We start from the raw sequence: 13,826 nt of genomic DNA, 5'->3' as shown, positions 1-13,826 counted from the left end.
GGTCTCATACAGATATGTTTTTTTTTTCTTCTTTAAGAACAATAGCAAACAAAAAATCAAACCCAAACTGCACCAGCAGTACTTCAGCTCAAAAACAAATAACAGATAAAAAAGAATTTATATTTTGATATTTTCCTTGATATATTTATTGCCTTCAATAAATTATTAAAAAGCCTCTAACTGGATCCAGATGTGTATGCTGTCAAATCTGAAGAGAAAAAAAAAAAAAAAAAAAAAAGACATTCAAGCAGCTAACAGGAGTAAAACAGCAATGAAGTTTATCATCTACAATTTTCAACATCTATATTGATGATACTGAATATAACAAAATGGTAATGCTGAAGATGAACATAAAGAAAGTAGCAAAAGGTTCAGAAAAAAAAAACTTCGATTGTGAAGAAAAGAGTACTGGTAAATGAAATCAGAAATGATATAAAGGTGAAATGAAAAATTAAGATAGTCTAGATATCTGGAGCAGATGATATTCAACAAGAAATGCTCAAACAGGAACAGTTTTGCAAGGGCTGCACTACATAATCCAGAAGGCATGTTCAGAAAGTCAAATTCCAGATCATAGGAGTAGAGATTCCACAAGACTCAGACCCAATTTTAAAAAGAGAAATTAAAACTAAGAGTGAGAATTACACAGAAATTTCCGTGCTGAGTAGTCCGGGTAAAATTTATAAAGCATACTCGAGAAAAGGCTAAGGAAAAGTAGAAGAGAAACACAGAGATTGGATTCAAGAAAAATAGAGATTATCAAGATTATTTTATTTTGAGCCAAAGAGTTCAGAAATCATTAGGAATAATAACATTTATCTGTATTTAAGTTTTATAGATCAGGAAAAGATATATATATATATATATATATATATATATATATATATATATATATTATTTAAATTAGGATTTACTCGGGATGTATACATTTATAAAAATAAATTTAACTGACTAGAACCCGAGAAAGTATAACAAAAACTTTTAATAAATCACGACTAGTTTCATCGGTGCTCTGACTTCTTCAGGTGAGAAATAAAAAACATAAGACATAAAAATAACAAGGTAAAAAACATGGACTTTCCAGCTTAATAAAAAGTAGAATAGTAACAGTCATATTTGAATAGGTGACCGCATGTTACCGTTGGCATGAGTTGAATGTGTGCAACAGCTAATTTTAGAACACCAGTACTGGATCACTGCGCTATGGGAATCAGGCAAATTGTAGCTTAGATTGTTGTTCAAATGTGAAGGATCCAGAACTATTTCTTTTGATTCGATAATTCTTCTTTCAAATTCATCCTTGCATACAATGAAAATAGGCAGAATCATTGAAAATGTCAACTGTGTTGTGAATGGAGAACCTGTGGAACAAGTAAAACATTTCAGCTACTTAGGCACGATTTTTACTGAAGATGGTAAATTAAATATAGAAATAGACAACAGAATCAGCAAAGCTGGTATGGTGGGAAGTCAATTGAATAAATTCATATGGAATAAGAAAGAAATTAGTCGGAACACTAAATTAGCTGTATACAAGACAGTGTTCAAACCAGTTTTAACTTATGGATCTGAGAGCTGGGTCAGAAGTAAAACACTTGACCAAAGACTAGAGACCACAGATATGAGAGTCCTGAGAAAGATTAGAGGCGTGAACAGATGGCATCAATGGCAATATCATATTAAAAATGAGGATATTAGGAAAGAACTTGACATTGTCAGCATCCAGGAATTAGCAGAGCTAATCTCAGGTGGTATGGTCACTTAAATAGAATGGGAGAGGAAAGATTAGCAAAACAAGTGTTCTCTGCCAGGTTGGCAGGAAAACGACCCAGAGGAAGACCAAGATATAGGTGGATTGATACGGTACAAAGTGCCTTAGACGATAGAAATATAAGATCTGTTAATGTTGGAGTCTTGACAAGTAACAGACTGATTTGGAGGAAAATTGTAGATAGGAAGTTAGTAATGATGTAATTTTTTTTCATGTAGTACTGTCATATCCTGTACACCCCTTGAGGGTACATGGCAGGAATTTGATGATGATATATATAAATTAGTAGTGCGTTCCCAATCAACTTGATGTGGCTGTTCTTCAATGTTAGAGTTTGCTGAGAAGAGGACATGACTGGAATGGGCGCTCGCTCGTGTTCTACTGTAAGAGATGTCACGTGTATGTTCCTCAAGACGAAGTGAAACAGATTAATCTGTCTGGCCAAAATAAGGTCGACCACAGTCGCACAAAACTTTATAAACACCAGGAAATGCAGTTATCAATTCAACATAAAGACCAACTATACTACTCTGCCAAAACTTCGTTCCTTTCTGAGTCAACCAAAACACAACCAACTGCATTTTTCTGGTGTTTATAAAGTTTTGTGCGACTGTGATCGACCTTATTTTGGCCAGACAGATAAATCTGTTTCTTCTTGAGGAACATACACGTGACATCTCTTAGAGTAGAACACGTGCGAGCGCCCTTTCCAGTCATGTCCTCTTCTCAGCAAACTCTCACCTTGAAGAACAGCCACATCAAGTTGATTGGGAACGCACTACTAATTTATATATATGCAAGGATGAATTTGAAAGAAGAATTATCGAATCAAAAGAAATAGTTCTGGACCCTTCACATTTGAACAACAATCTAAGCTACAATTTGCCTGATTCCCATAGCGCAGTGATCCAGTACTGGCGCTCTAAAATTAGCTGTCGCACACATTCAACTCATGCCAACGGTAGCACACGGTCACCTATTCAAATATGACTGTTACTATTCTACTTTTTATTAAGCTGGAAAGTCCATGTTTTTTACCTTGTTATTTTATGTGTTATGTTTTTTATTTCTCACCTGAAGAAGTCGGAGCACCGATGAAACTAGTCGTGATTTATTAAAGGTTTTTGTTATACTTTCTCGGGTTCTAGTCAGTTAAATTTATTTTTATAAATATATATATATATATATCTTAAATATATATATATATATCTTTAAAGAGTGTAGCTCTTTAAAAATGCTACACTTATATGTGATAAATGGAACATTACATAGAGCAAAACATATATTTAAGCAGCTGGAATTGAAGGAGAAAGACTAAAAGAAGGCTTGACATAAAATGAGGTGAATAGGGCACACCATCTCTACTCTTATTCATCATCTTATAAGAATCACAATACAAATGGGTGGCATCAAACCTGATATCAAAATTAGAAATATTAATCTCAGCACTTTACTTTATGTAATGTTATATGCTTAAAGAAATTCTGCTGTTACAAATCTGCAGAATTTCTTGACTAAACTGAATAGCTGCTGTAATAAATTGATAATGCAGATCAGCAATATTGATTTATATTCAGATTATAATTAAAAGACAATCTATACTGATTTATCAACTTATGCATCCAGAAATTTGGTATGACTGTCAGTAATAAAAAATATGGACTATGAAACATGCAGGAATACTGAATCAGGTGCATCATCTGATTGTGCTATTCAGTCACAATTTTTAGTGAAGATGGGACATTAAATATAGAAATAAATTTATATATGGAATAAGATAAATTAACCTCAAATATGAGAGTTCTGAAAAAAATTAGAGCTGAGAAAGCATTCATGAATGTTTAACCCTTTCTGCCCTAGTGATTCCAATTGGAATCACTAACTGTCTTGTCTTTCGTAGCCCATATTACGTGGCGAATTGATTCCAATTGGTATCGTGCGTCATAGTTCCATTTCTTTAATATAATAACAGGTATGTATTATACGTATAAATCTTACCAATATCGGTTTTTATGACTTAGTAGAATAATATGCATATATTGGATTATAGAGTATAAGCTCAGAAGTTGAATATTTGCAACCAGAATATAATGATTCCATATGGAATCAGTCGGTCAGAATTCCTATCCTAAAATGTATTTTTCATCAAAATACTTTATACTCTTGCTTTTTTATACCTAAAGACAAAATAAATAGAAAGAAAAATTTTTTTCACATGGAAAAAAAAATTCAGGGCAGAAAGCAGAGCTGATCTCTGCATGGTTACTTAAACAAAATGGAAAGGAAAGAAAAGGTTGGCATACAAGACATTTGATGACAGGATAGCAGGAAAAAGACCCCAAGGAAGAGCAAGCACTAGGTGGACTAATGCAGCCAGAAGTGTTTTAAAAGACTGAAATATAAGATCTAACAATACTACACTCCTAACAGTTAACAGGCTAATTCAAAGGACTGTCAACAGAAAGTTAGCAATAACGTAAACTTTTCTTGTAATACTATCACAGATCACAATACCTTATACACTTCTTGAGGTACATATCAGCAGTTTGATGATGAGGAAGAAAAAAAAAAACTAATAAATAAAAATAAATAAAAAGTACAAAGGAATAAAATGTAAGACAAAACAAAGCATATGTGTAGACCTAGACAACACATGGTGGCTTGTAAACTAGTAAACCTACTGGCATGCCTCCTTTTCAATACAGTTAGTTTTATCATTAATTAAATTAACTACAAAAGACTGAAACAACTTGTGAGAATAGTAAAACTGAAAAATGCAAAACAAGCTAATATGAGATGCTGATCATTTTCTTTCTCCTGCCTATAGAAAACATAACTACCAATTTTACAGAAATTACTGAAATAAACTAAAAACATTACTTCTTCATATTACAAACAATTTCCACTCTGGGCAAATCCAGAAGAAAGGCAATTCTTTCCCAAAAAAAAATAGTATGAATTTTTAGTTATATGACAATGAAATCCATTAATATATATTTTGAAGAGGCAATTCGCAAACGTAAAAGGGTGCAAGCTCGAAACATTGATCACTTATTTGCAATTATCAACCACCAATAGAAATCAACTAAATCAGATATTTAAAATAACAAAAAAACATGCATTACCTATGATAATCTAATCTCATCTTTTGGCTAGTCTTTCAGGTAGTCTTGTTACTATAGAAACGTATAGAAGAACTCGAGATATATTGTGGTCATCCATTTTGTTTACATGCTGTAAACAAAATGGATGACTTCTGGGTGAATTTTCACCTCTACTGATTTAATTTTTTATTTTTGATAACTATCAGAAACTTATTTTTATTAAAAATAGTAATAACTCAAACATCTTACAAACTGTGATACACATGTCAGACAATGTATGTTCATTTAATTTCTTCCTCTTCACTGCTGCTAAGCACAACTGAATGAGAATGTTTGTTGCAGAGTATCTTAACTTTTTAAATTATTTTCCTGCAGCATCTAGATTTTGTGTATCTTCAACTCTCTTTAAAAAATTAAAAATTTAGTTTTGTTTGCTCCTGCTTGATAGATCTTTATAAATTTTGTATTATAAAGCTAAGCATTTTTGAATCTCACTTTTGAACTTTTTGCTCGTTTCAGTCAAAGGATCTGAACTCAAAAATCAAGTCTAATTGCTCAGCTAGATATATATACCTACCTTTATAATTTTCAGTTTAAACCTTTGAAGTTTAGAATTAGAGATGCACCAATTTGCATGTTAAATATTCAGCTTCGGCTAAATCAGTAGAGAGATTTGGTATTCAGCCTGCTGAAGCAGTAAAATTCACGCCATGTTTCATAACAAATCCGGAAAAAGCTCACCCTTATTTTGCACGCCCACATACCCAAAGTGCATATTGTTTGCTACAGGTGTTTATTTTAGTGTTAATATAGTTTATATTATGAAACCTTAAAATACTAAAAAAAAGTACAGTTATGGCTATGAATAATAAATAAAGCAATTTTTGGAGCTTTTATGATTTATGTGAAGATTCAAAATTTGCAAAATGTAAAATATGCAAATAGCAAATATCTTGGGGGTGGTACAGGAAAAACGCAAGAAAAACAACCTCTATGATTAATCATGTTCAATGCAAGTATAGCAACGTATTTAAAAAACAAAACAGTAAAACTGAATAAACCCAGAATGCAAAACAAGTAAGCACTCAAAATTGAAGGTAAATCCAAACCTCACCAGGGAACCAGGGCAAACAGTGAAAAAAAAAATCAGCTACTGGAACAAACCCTAAAACACAACCCAAACTCAATATCACCAGAGTTCAAGATTGGTACTATCAACATAAGAAGCCTGAATGGCAAAGAAATGGAGCTAGGCTGAGAAATTGGATAAGTACTAGAATGGAATAATAGGGATGACTGAAACAAAAAAGGCAAAAACTGGCGAGATCTTTCTCAGCAATAAACACAAAACGTTATATTCAGGCAATGACAATCAAGGAAAAGAAGGAGTAGTCATAGTATTCAACATAAATACGAGGCTAATCTTCTTGAATGGCAGGCAGTCTCAAGTAGTGTGATGTGGGCAAATATCAGAATGTGGAACTGGACAATGAGACTTATTTGTGCCTATGGTCCCTTATCAGCATCCAGGAGTGTGTTATATATAATGCTATGCATTAAGGGAAGGTCTGGGTAGTGGCCCTTCCCTTAATGCATAGCATTATACATGTCCGCAAGGAGATGTGCTTTGCATTATGGGCGATACTGAGACAAGGAGTGATGAGAACTTGGTTCACCTTTACCACGAGTTGCCTCAGTCCTCAAAGTTTGCGCCTGAAGATACTTCAGGCGCAAACTTTGTTTGCTTACACTTGGATAAAGGATTAAACTAAATTTTCTCATTGTTGCTAAACTGAGAAGTCTTTATTATACATTTCTCCAGAGTCCAATGACTCAAGGGAAGGACATTTTAGTCACTCAGTTAAATAACTATCTTATCTCCCTTGCAGTGAAGACACACAAAACTAATGGTATTCCATTCATGCCACACACACACTCACCTTGAAAAGAATCTGTCCCTTACATGCTTCCTAGCTAAACCATTAGCCAATCTATTCTATAAGTATCCCTTAATGTTATGTTTCTATCATATCTTTTCTCATCCATCCATTCCTCAACCTTTGAAAATATATTCCTTAAATTGGTTTTCGTACGTACAATTCCACAAGTCAGTTACCATAATGGTCTTTACAATACTCTTCCCATCTTTACGACACAGGTGACCATATCTGTACACAATGGTCCAGATATAGTATTATCAAAGACTTGAAAGTGGAAGTATTTCCAACTTTAAATCACAAATGGTTAAACATCATCCCAGCATTCTACCAACACATTCATGTATAGAAGAGGACATCAACAAAAAGCTATCTAAATGCAATTTTAACTACACCAGAATGCATAAATCATACTATCAGATGTATGATCCAGTACAGCATTTTTTAACACTTTTAAATTTATAAATATAGTCAAATAATTTTAGTTCTGTAAAAGTGAACAATTTTTACTGTAGTATTTATAAATAATATATATTTTTTTGTGGAAATTTTTTAAGCTCAATTACTTATAATTTTTGTTTGGGAATTAGTCTGAGGGCTACAGGGCATTCTGGAGGATTACATAATTCCCTGTCAGTTGCCTCACTACTACACAAGAATTTTGACATTTCACAATCAAATTTTATAGAAAAGACTGAAATAGAACTTACCACATAACAAAACAGTGCCAACTTGAAATTAAATAATAAACTTTCAGCACACAATACTCATATATATATATATATATGCTGTATTTACTCAGATTACATTCTATCTTCTTCTAAAAAAAATAAATAAAAATAGGTATTATTTCTGGGAAATTCCCATGTTACTCTTCTTAAAAACTGTTATTTTTACAACTATTTTTGCCTGTTTTCATTTAGGATACACTCATCCCGAAATGTTCCGATGACGATAACACAATCGAAACGGCTCGCACCCTGTTAACGTTCTCCCCAGCCCCTGTTTCCCATAAGACCCTTCCCCAAAGTAGTGCTCTTAAATATAATATATATGTATGTATATTATTTTAAAAAAAAACGGGTTTTCTAATTAATCTTCCCACCTTGCCACAAACAACCCCCCCCCCCACCTTCAACAGCCTAAACAGCAGAAGTATGGAGAACGAAGACATCTTAACATCCAAACAAGGTATGTGAAAAACTTCTGCCTCTATTAGTCTGCATATATTTACCCTTAAAATACACTTATAATACCCTATGAATTCTTGAGTAAAAAGCCAATGTATTTAAAATAAGGGACATTCCTAAATGAAAACAGGCAAAAATAGCTGTAAAAATAATAAATAAAAATAATAATAATGAATATAAGTAGCAGAACATATGCTTTATGACTAAAAAATTATTAAGATTTATTAAGTTTTATATATGTTCTTTTCTAAGATACTGATATGTATATATCAACCTTCTTGTATGAGATGCCAGCCCATATTCATGAAAAAAAAAGTACAAACTCTGAATGATCCAACTCCTGCTGTGGTAGTTTCTTTGATAGGTTCATATGCAGGCCCCCCCCTTCTGGGGTATAGCAAGAAGCTGCAATGGCTAAATACCTAAAGCAAAGTGTGATCGCTTTGAAAATGCCACTGAAAGTGCATTCACAACCACTGGCAGTCCATTTCATACACTGTGAGAACTTGCATTTCACATGATTTTAACTGCACCCTTATTCAGTTTCTGGATATGACACTGAGTCTCTGCCCCCCCCCCACCTGCCATGAACTGTAAAATGCACTTGTGTTTGTACCGTAAGATCTTTAAAAGGTAATAACACCAAGATATCTAGCCTATGCATGAGATAACTTGATATTACCTCTCCACTAGATCTTTTCAACTGTGTTCTTATTTCCTATGAACCCAGGTAATCATACCTGAACAGATATGCCTTCAAGAAAGAGTCCTATTCAAAACGCCTTATCCAATGCAATACTTGACCATCTTAACAATGTGACCCTGAACTTTAACTGTCTACCATCACTCTCATCTCTAGTTTTAGTGACACTTATAACAAGTTATCATTAATAAAATATTCTGCCTGTAATATCCTCCTACCATGTACTTAGCAACATTGAAGTGGCATTTGTTATGTTCCGATGACAGCCTAGAATTCTAAATCAGTAATGTTCTTTATCACTCTTACTAACTTTATATGGTCAGAATATCATGGCAACACTGGACTAGCAGATCACTTTAGGTATACCCTTCATAATATATTAAATGGAAGAAAACTGATACTATATAAAAGCCAGGTGTGAGAGAGTATTTTTGGAGTTGGCATCAGTAATGGCACTCTCTGAATGCCATTAATTTAACCAAAATTGAGAGGCGAAGCATGACGAGAGGACATAGTGTTTGGTGTTCAGAGGATTCTAATATGAAATCCGGGTAAAGATCAAAAACTTAAATTAAAAATTGGGAAATAAAGATAAAGATTAAAGATAATTTAAAGAAAAGCTAAATTATTTATGATGATTTTATTCTTGTGTGGCACTGTAAGGCACTACTATAAAAAAAAAAGTTAGCATAAATAACAACCAACATCAAATGCTTTCTACAAGTGTACAAAACACTTTCTACCTAGGTTACCATTATACGAACAGTACTATGCACTCTACTGAAAGAAATCAGTGCAGCAACTAAATAAAAAACACTTGCCTAAATTACAAATCATTAGCCAAGCTATATGTAAAAGAAACTAAACAAAAGTGGGAAAACTTTAGTAAGAACACATAATATATAGATAAACTGTACACAAGAAAATATTCAAACCCATTTTAACTTACAGATCTTTGAGCTGGGTTAGAAATAAGTTTGTCAAAGACTGTATATCAAATGGCATCAATGGCAGAATCACATGAATAATGAGGATATTGGAAGGAAGGACTTGACATCGTGAAGTTCTTCCATCATTGGCATTCATGGAGGCAAATCTAAGGAGGTATGGCTACTTAAACAGAATAGAAGAGGAAAGGTTAGCAAAAGAGTCCTATTCAAAACTCCTTATTCAATGCAATAACTTGACCATCTTAACAATGTGACCCTGAACTTTAACTGTCTACCATCACTCTCATCTCTAGTTTTAGTGACCACTTATAATAAGGTATCATTAATAAAATATTCTGCCTGCAATATCCTCCTTTATTTCACGCAAAGAAATAAACCCAGAGGAAGACTAAAATCTAGGTGATTGATATAGTTAGAAGTGACTAAGAAGATTTAATCAGCCAACAACCTTTCATTTAAAAGACTAAGCAACAAAATACTGTGGCATCCCTTGTACACTGAGGTCAACATAAGTGGGAGGAGAGAGAGAAAGAGAGAAGGAAGGTAAATATGGATTCGAAATGCTTTTATGCTGTAGCCATTTAATATGTATATACGAGGTATGGCTATTAAATAACGAGACTGGTTGCAAAAATGTGGTTTATTATAACAATTGTACAACTTAATTGCTATCCCTTTCAACATACTCCCCTCCTCTATCTACACACTGTTGCATACGAATTTTCCATTGTTGGAAGCAGTGCTGCAAGTCATCAGATGTTATCTGCTTCAATAGCACTACCATTTTCTCCTTTACCTCATCCACTGACTGAAAATGGGTGCCCTTCAATGAGGATTTGAACTTTGGAAAAAGATAAAAGTCGCATGGAGCTAAGTCTGGTGAGTAAGGTGGATGGTCCAACTTACTCACCAGAGTAAGTTGGACCATCCACCTTACTCACCATCTTCTTATCAGCCAGATACTGCTTTACAGACAGATGCACTGGAGCATTGTCCTGATGGAGAATCCAAGCATTGTTTTTCCACAGATTGGGTCTCTTCTTCCTCACTTATTCTTTCAGCTTTGGCCAGAACCTTAAGGTAATAATGTTGGTAACTGTCTGACCCTCTGGTACCCATTCAATCATTACTACGCCATTATTATATATATATATATGTATTAAAAAAAAAAATGATCAGCATTGCATTCAGTTTTGACTTGATCATTCTTGCTTTTTTTCATTTTCAGTAACATGGGAGTTTTCAAGTGCATCGATTGTCTCTGTTTCTGGACTTAGCTCAATGCAATTTTTACCTTTTTCCAATTGTACAACTGTAATAATAAACCACATTTTTGCAACCAGTCTCGTTATTTAATAACCACACATTGTGTGTGTGTCCAGGAAAGGTTGTTAGCATAAAGTACATTAGTGCAAGTACTGTGGGGCTAACAGTTAGATAATCGAGAAACTCTATTAACCAAATCATAGAACTTTTTGAAGCCATTTCAGACCTATAACAAGTAGTATACTAATTAATTTCATTGCTTAGCCTTGCTAAGCAATGAAATTAATTTCCCAACTAAAGACATGCACATCTCCACAGTGAGATCTGAACCCACAGCATAATTATTAATATTATTACGTGACATCTCCAGGGAGTCCAGACTCATCGAGGGAGGACACCTACTCTACAGCTCTGTCTCCACCACTCAATCCACCAACTATACTAACTGCAACTACACCAACAATCTACCGTCCACCACCACCACCATTGGTATTTCCACAGACAATCACAAACATCCATGGGCATGGATACTTTAATCACTCAGCGAATCCAAGCACTTAGGTATACCATCTTCTATAACCGTGAATGAATTTCTGGTTGCTTAAGTGAGTAAGCTAACATAGTATCTAGTAACAATTAATGCAAGATAAAATTTTATATTACTATTTCCAGAACTAGCTTAAATACTGTATATTTATAAAAATAACATTCTTGTATAGATCAAATGTGATTTATGTGATTTTCTTTTTAAAAAAACCATAATGTCAGAGATGGTAGGAAATGTAAATGTCAATGTTACATATAAATGGCAAAGTTTCTGCTTCCTATCAACTTCAGTGTATTTTCAACTGAAAACAAGCAAACTGATCCATGAGAACACATTTTCTCTCAGGAATTAAAAACCTTATTCTGTTAAAAATGAAGCTCAACGATAAATCATGATGATTTTCAAATATAACACTGCTTGGAAAGAAGTCAATGTACATCACACGAGCAAGGTGCATCATGTCATGTAATGAATCACGTGTTGTAGCCCATATAAACAAGTGAAATATGCTCCCAAATCAGTGGAACTGTGTCCAGGTGGAATGGCTGCAAGAAGAGAACAGACAGAGTTTGAAAGAAGCATCATAATAGGATGTCATGTGTTGCAGGCTTATCAGTTCGGCAAATTGTTGACAGATTGGGCCATCCAGAGTCAACAATCAGTGATACCATACTCAGATGGAAGTGCAGAGAGTCAGCTGCAAATACTAACACCAGTACGACCTGCCATACTCACTGAGGATAATAAAAAAACTGCCATTTGTTGGCCAACATACTGAATGCAGTTTCAGGTATACTGGAACACGAATCTGCACAAAAAAAATTCAGAACTAAAACTCACAACATGGGGTTTCCATGGTTGGACAGCAATATGCAAGCCCCACAATAACTGAACCAACATGCAGCATCATCTTCGATGGTGCAAAGAATGTGTACAGTGGGACGTGGAGGAGCAATGAATCAAGCTACACCCTCTACCGAGCAGATGGATGGGTGTGGTGGATACCTGTTGAATGTCTCTTACCAGAGTACACTTCAAATATGAAATTTCGAGGTGACAGTGTAATGGTCCTGTTTTTCCTAATTTGGCCAAGGACCTGTTTGTGGTGACAAGAACATTGAACTCAGAGGTATATGAACATTCTGGACAATGCAATGCTTCCTAATTTATGGTGTTTCTACAGACCATTGTCTCTTTCAACAAAAGAATGCACCGTGTCATAAGGCTGCTGTAACTGCGTGGTTTGTGGATATAAAAATCAATAGGGCTAAGATCAAAGCTCCACAGAGCCCTGATCTCAACTCTGTGAACTGGAGTGTCAAGGAATGTCCACCCCACAACAGTCCAGGCCCTAATTACATGCCTACAGGAAGAATAATGCAAAATTCCCATTGAGACCGGAAAAACAAGCTATTAGGATAGAAACTGTCAAGTGAGTCCACAAATACTAATGAGGCAAGTGAGTGCAAGAACATAAAAAAAAATTCTAAGTTAGTACTGCTCTAACAATCCAGAATGGGACAGTTGGTTGTAAGGATAGCAGTGGAACTAATGAGGTATTCCACTTTATGCACACTAATGCCAAGAGCATTCGGAACAAGGGGCAGGAGTTTTTGACATTGGCTATTTACTTTTGGCCAAAAGTTGTTCGCATTAGTGAGACATGGCTGTGATAGTTTTTTCAGGAAGGATAGAGAGAAAATAATAGAGAAGAGATGTTGATTATAACTGAACTAAGCCTAAAAGGATAAGAGTTTAGCTTGAGGTCAGTGAACACAGTGCATTCAAGGCCATCTGGTATATGAGATGGAGGCCAAATATACAGTTTATTGCTGCTATAAACCAGAGGATGCAAAGGATGATGTGCATATTATTATGCATTAGTAAATAAGTTCTGAGTGAAGTACATGTAATTATTATGGCAGACTAACTATCTGAACACAGACTGGAAGGAGAAAAGGATACATGGAAGGGAAATGGAATTTATGCAGTTATTAATAGAAACTACCAGAGGTTTGAGAGTGCTAGATCTAGTAATTAAATCAGAGGATGTCTGTAACCAAGATGACCATGGCCACCAATTGGTGAGAGTGATCATGTGGTCTTAACCTGGGAGGTGGCTAAATGTGGAATTTTCAGTTAAGAAGGGATACATGTGAAAATATACGGCTGGTAAGTATGACAAACTTAGGAGGTTGCTTGGATTAATGCCATGGCATGAAAAATTGTAAGGGTTGGATGTTGATAGTGCATGGGAGATGGTAAAGGAGTATTTGATAGGAGTAATAGCAGACTACATACCTAGAATCAGGAGGATAAGTCAAGTGAGAGTTAAATGGATGAATAGCATCATTATGC

General features: G+C 34.6%; 1 protein-coding gene across 2 annotated transcripts in view; it reads right to left on the bottom strand.

Annotated features, from left to right (window-relative positions):
- LOC150099985 (uncharacterized) overlaps positions 1-13,826 on the bottom strand; it is a 308,484-nt gene that overhangs the window by 277,075 nt on the left and 17,583 nt on the right. For both annotated transcript variants that reach the window (XM_090402298.1, XM_090402299.1), the window contains exon 3: positions 7,523-7,632. The gene's annotated coding sequence lies outside the window, so the exon portion shown is untranslated. The remainder of the gene's footprint in view (positions 1-7,522; positions 7,633-13,826) is intronic.

This window comes from Typopeltis vanoorti, chromosome 13 (genome assembly GCF_054136105.1).
Source record: "Typopeltis vanoorti isolate ZY-2024b chromosome 13, IOZ_Tvanoo_1.0, whole genome shotgun sequence".
In the NCBI taxonomy this organism is placed as follows: Eukaryota; Metazoa; Arthropoda; class Arachnida; order Uropygi; family Thelyphonidae; genus Typopeltis; species Typopeltis vanoorti.
The sequence above is the reverse complement of the archived record's forward strand: the minus strand, read 5'-3'. Positions and strand labels throughout refer to the sequence as shown.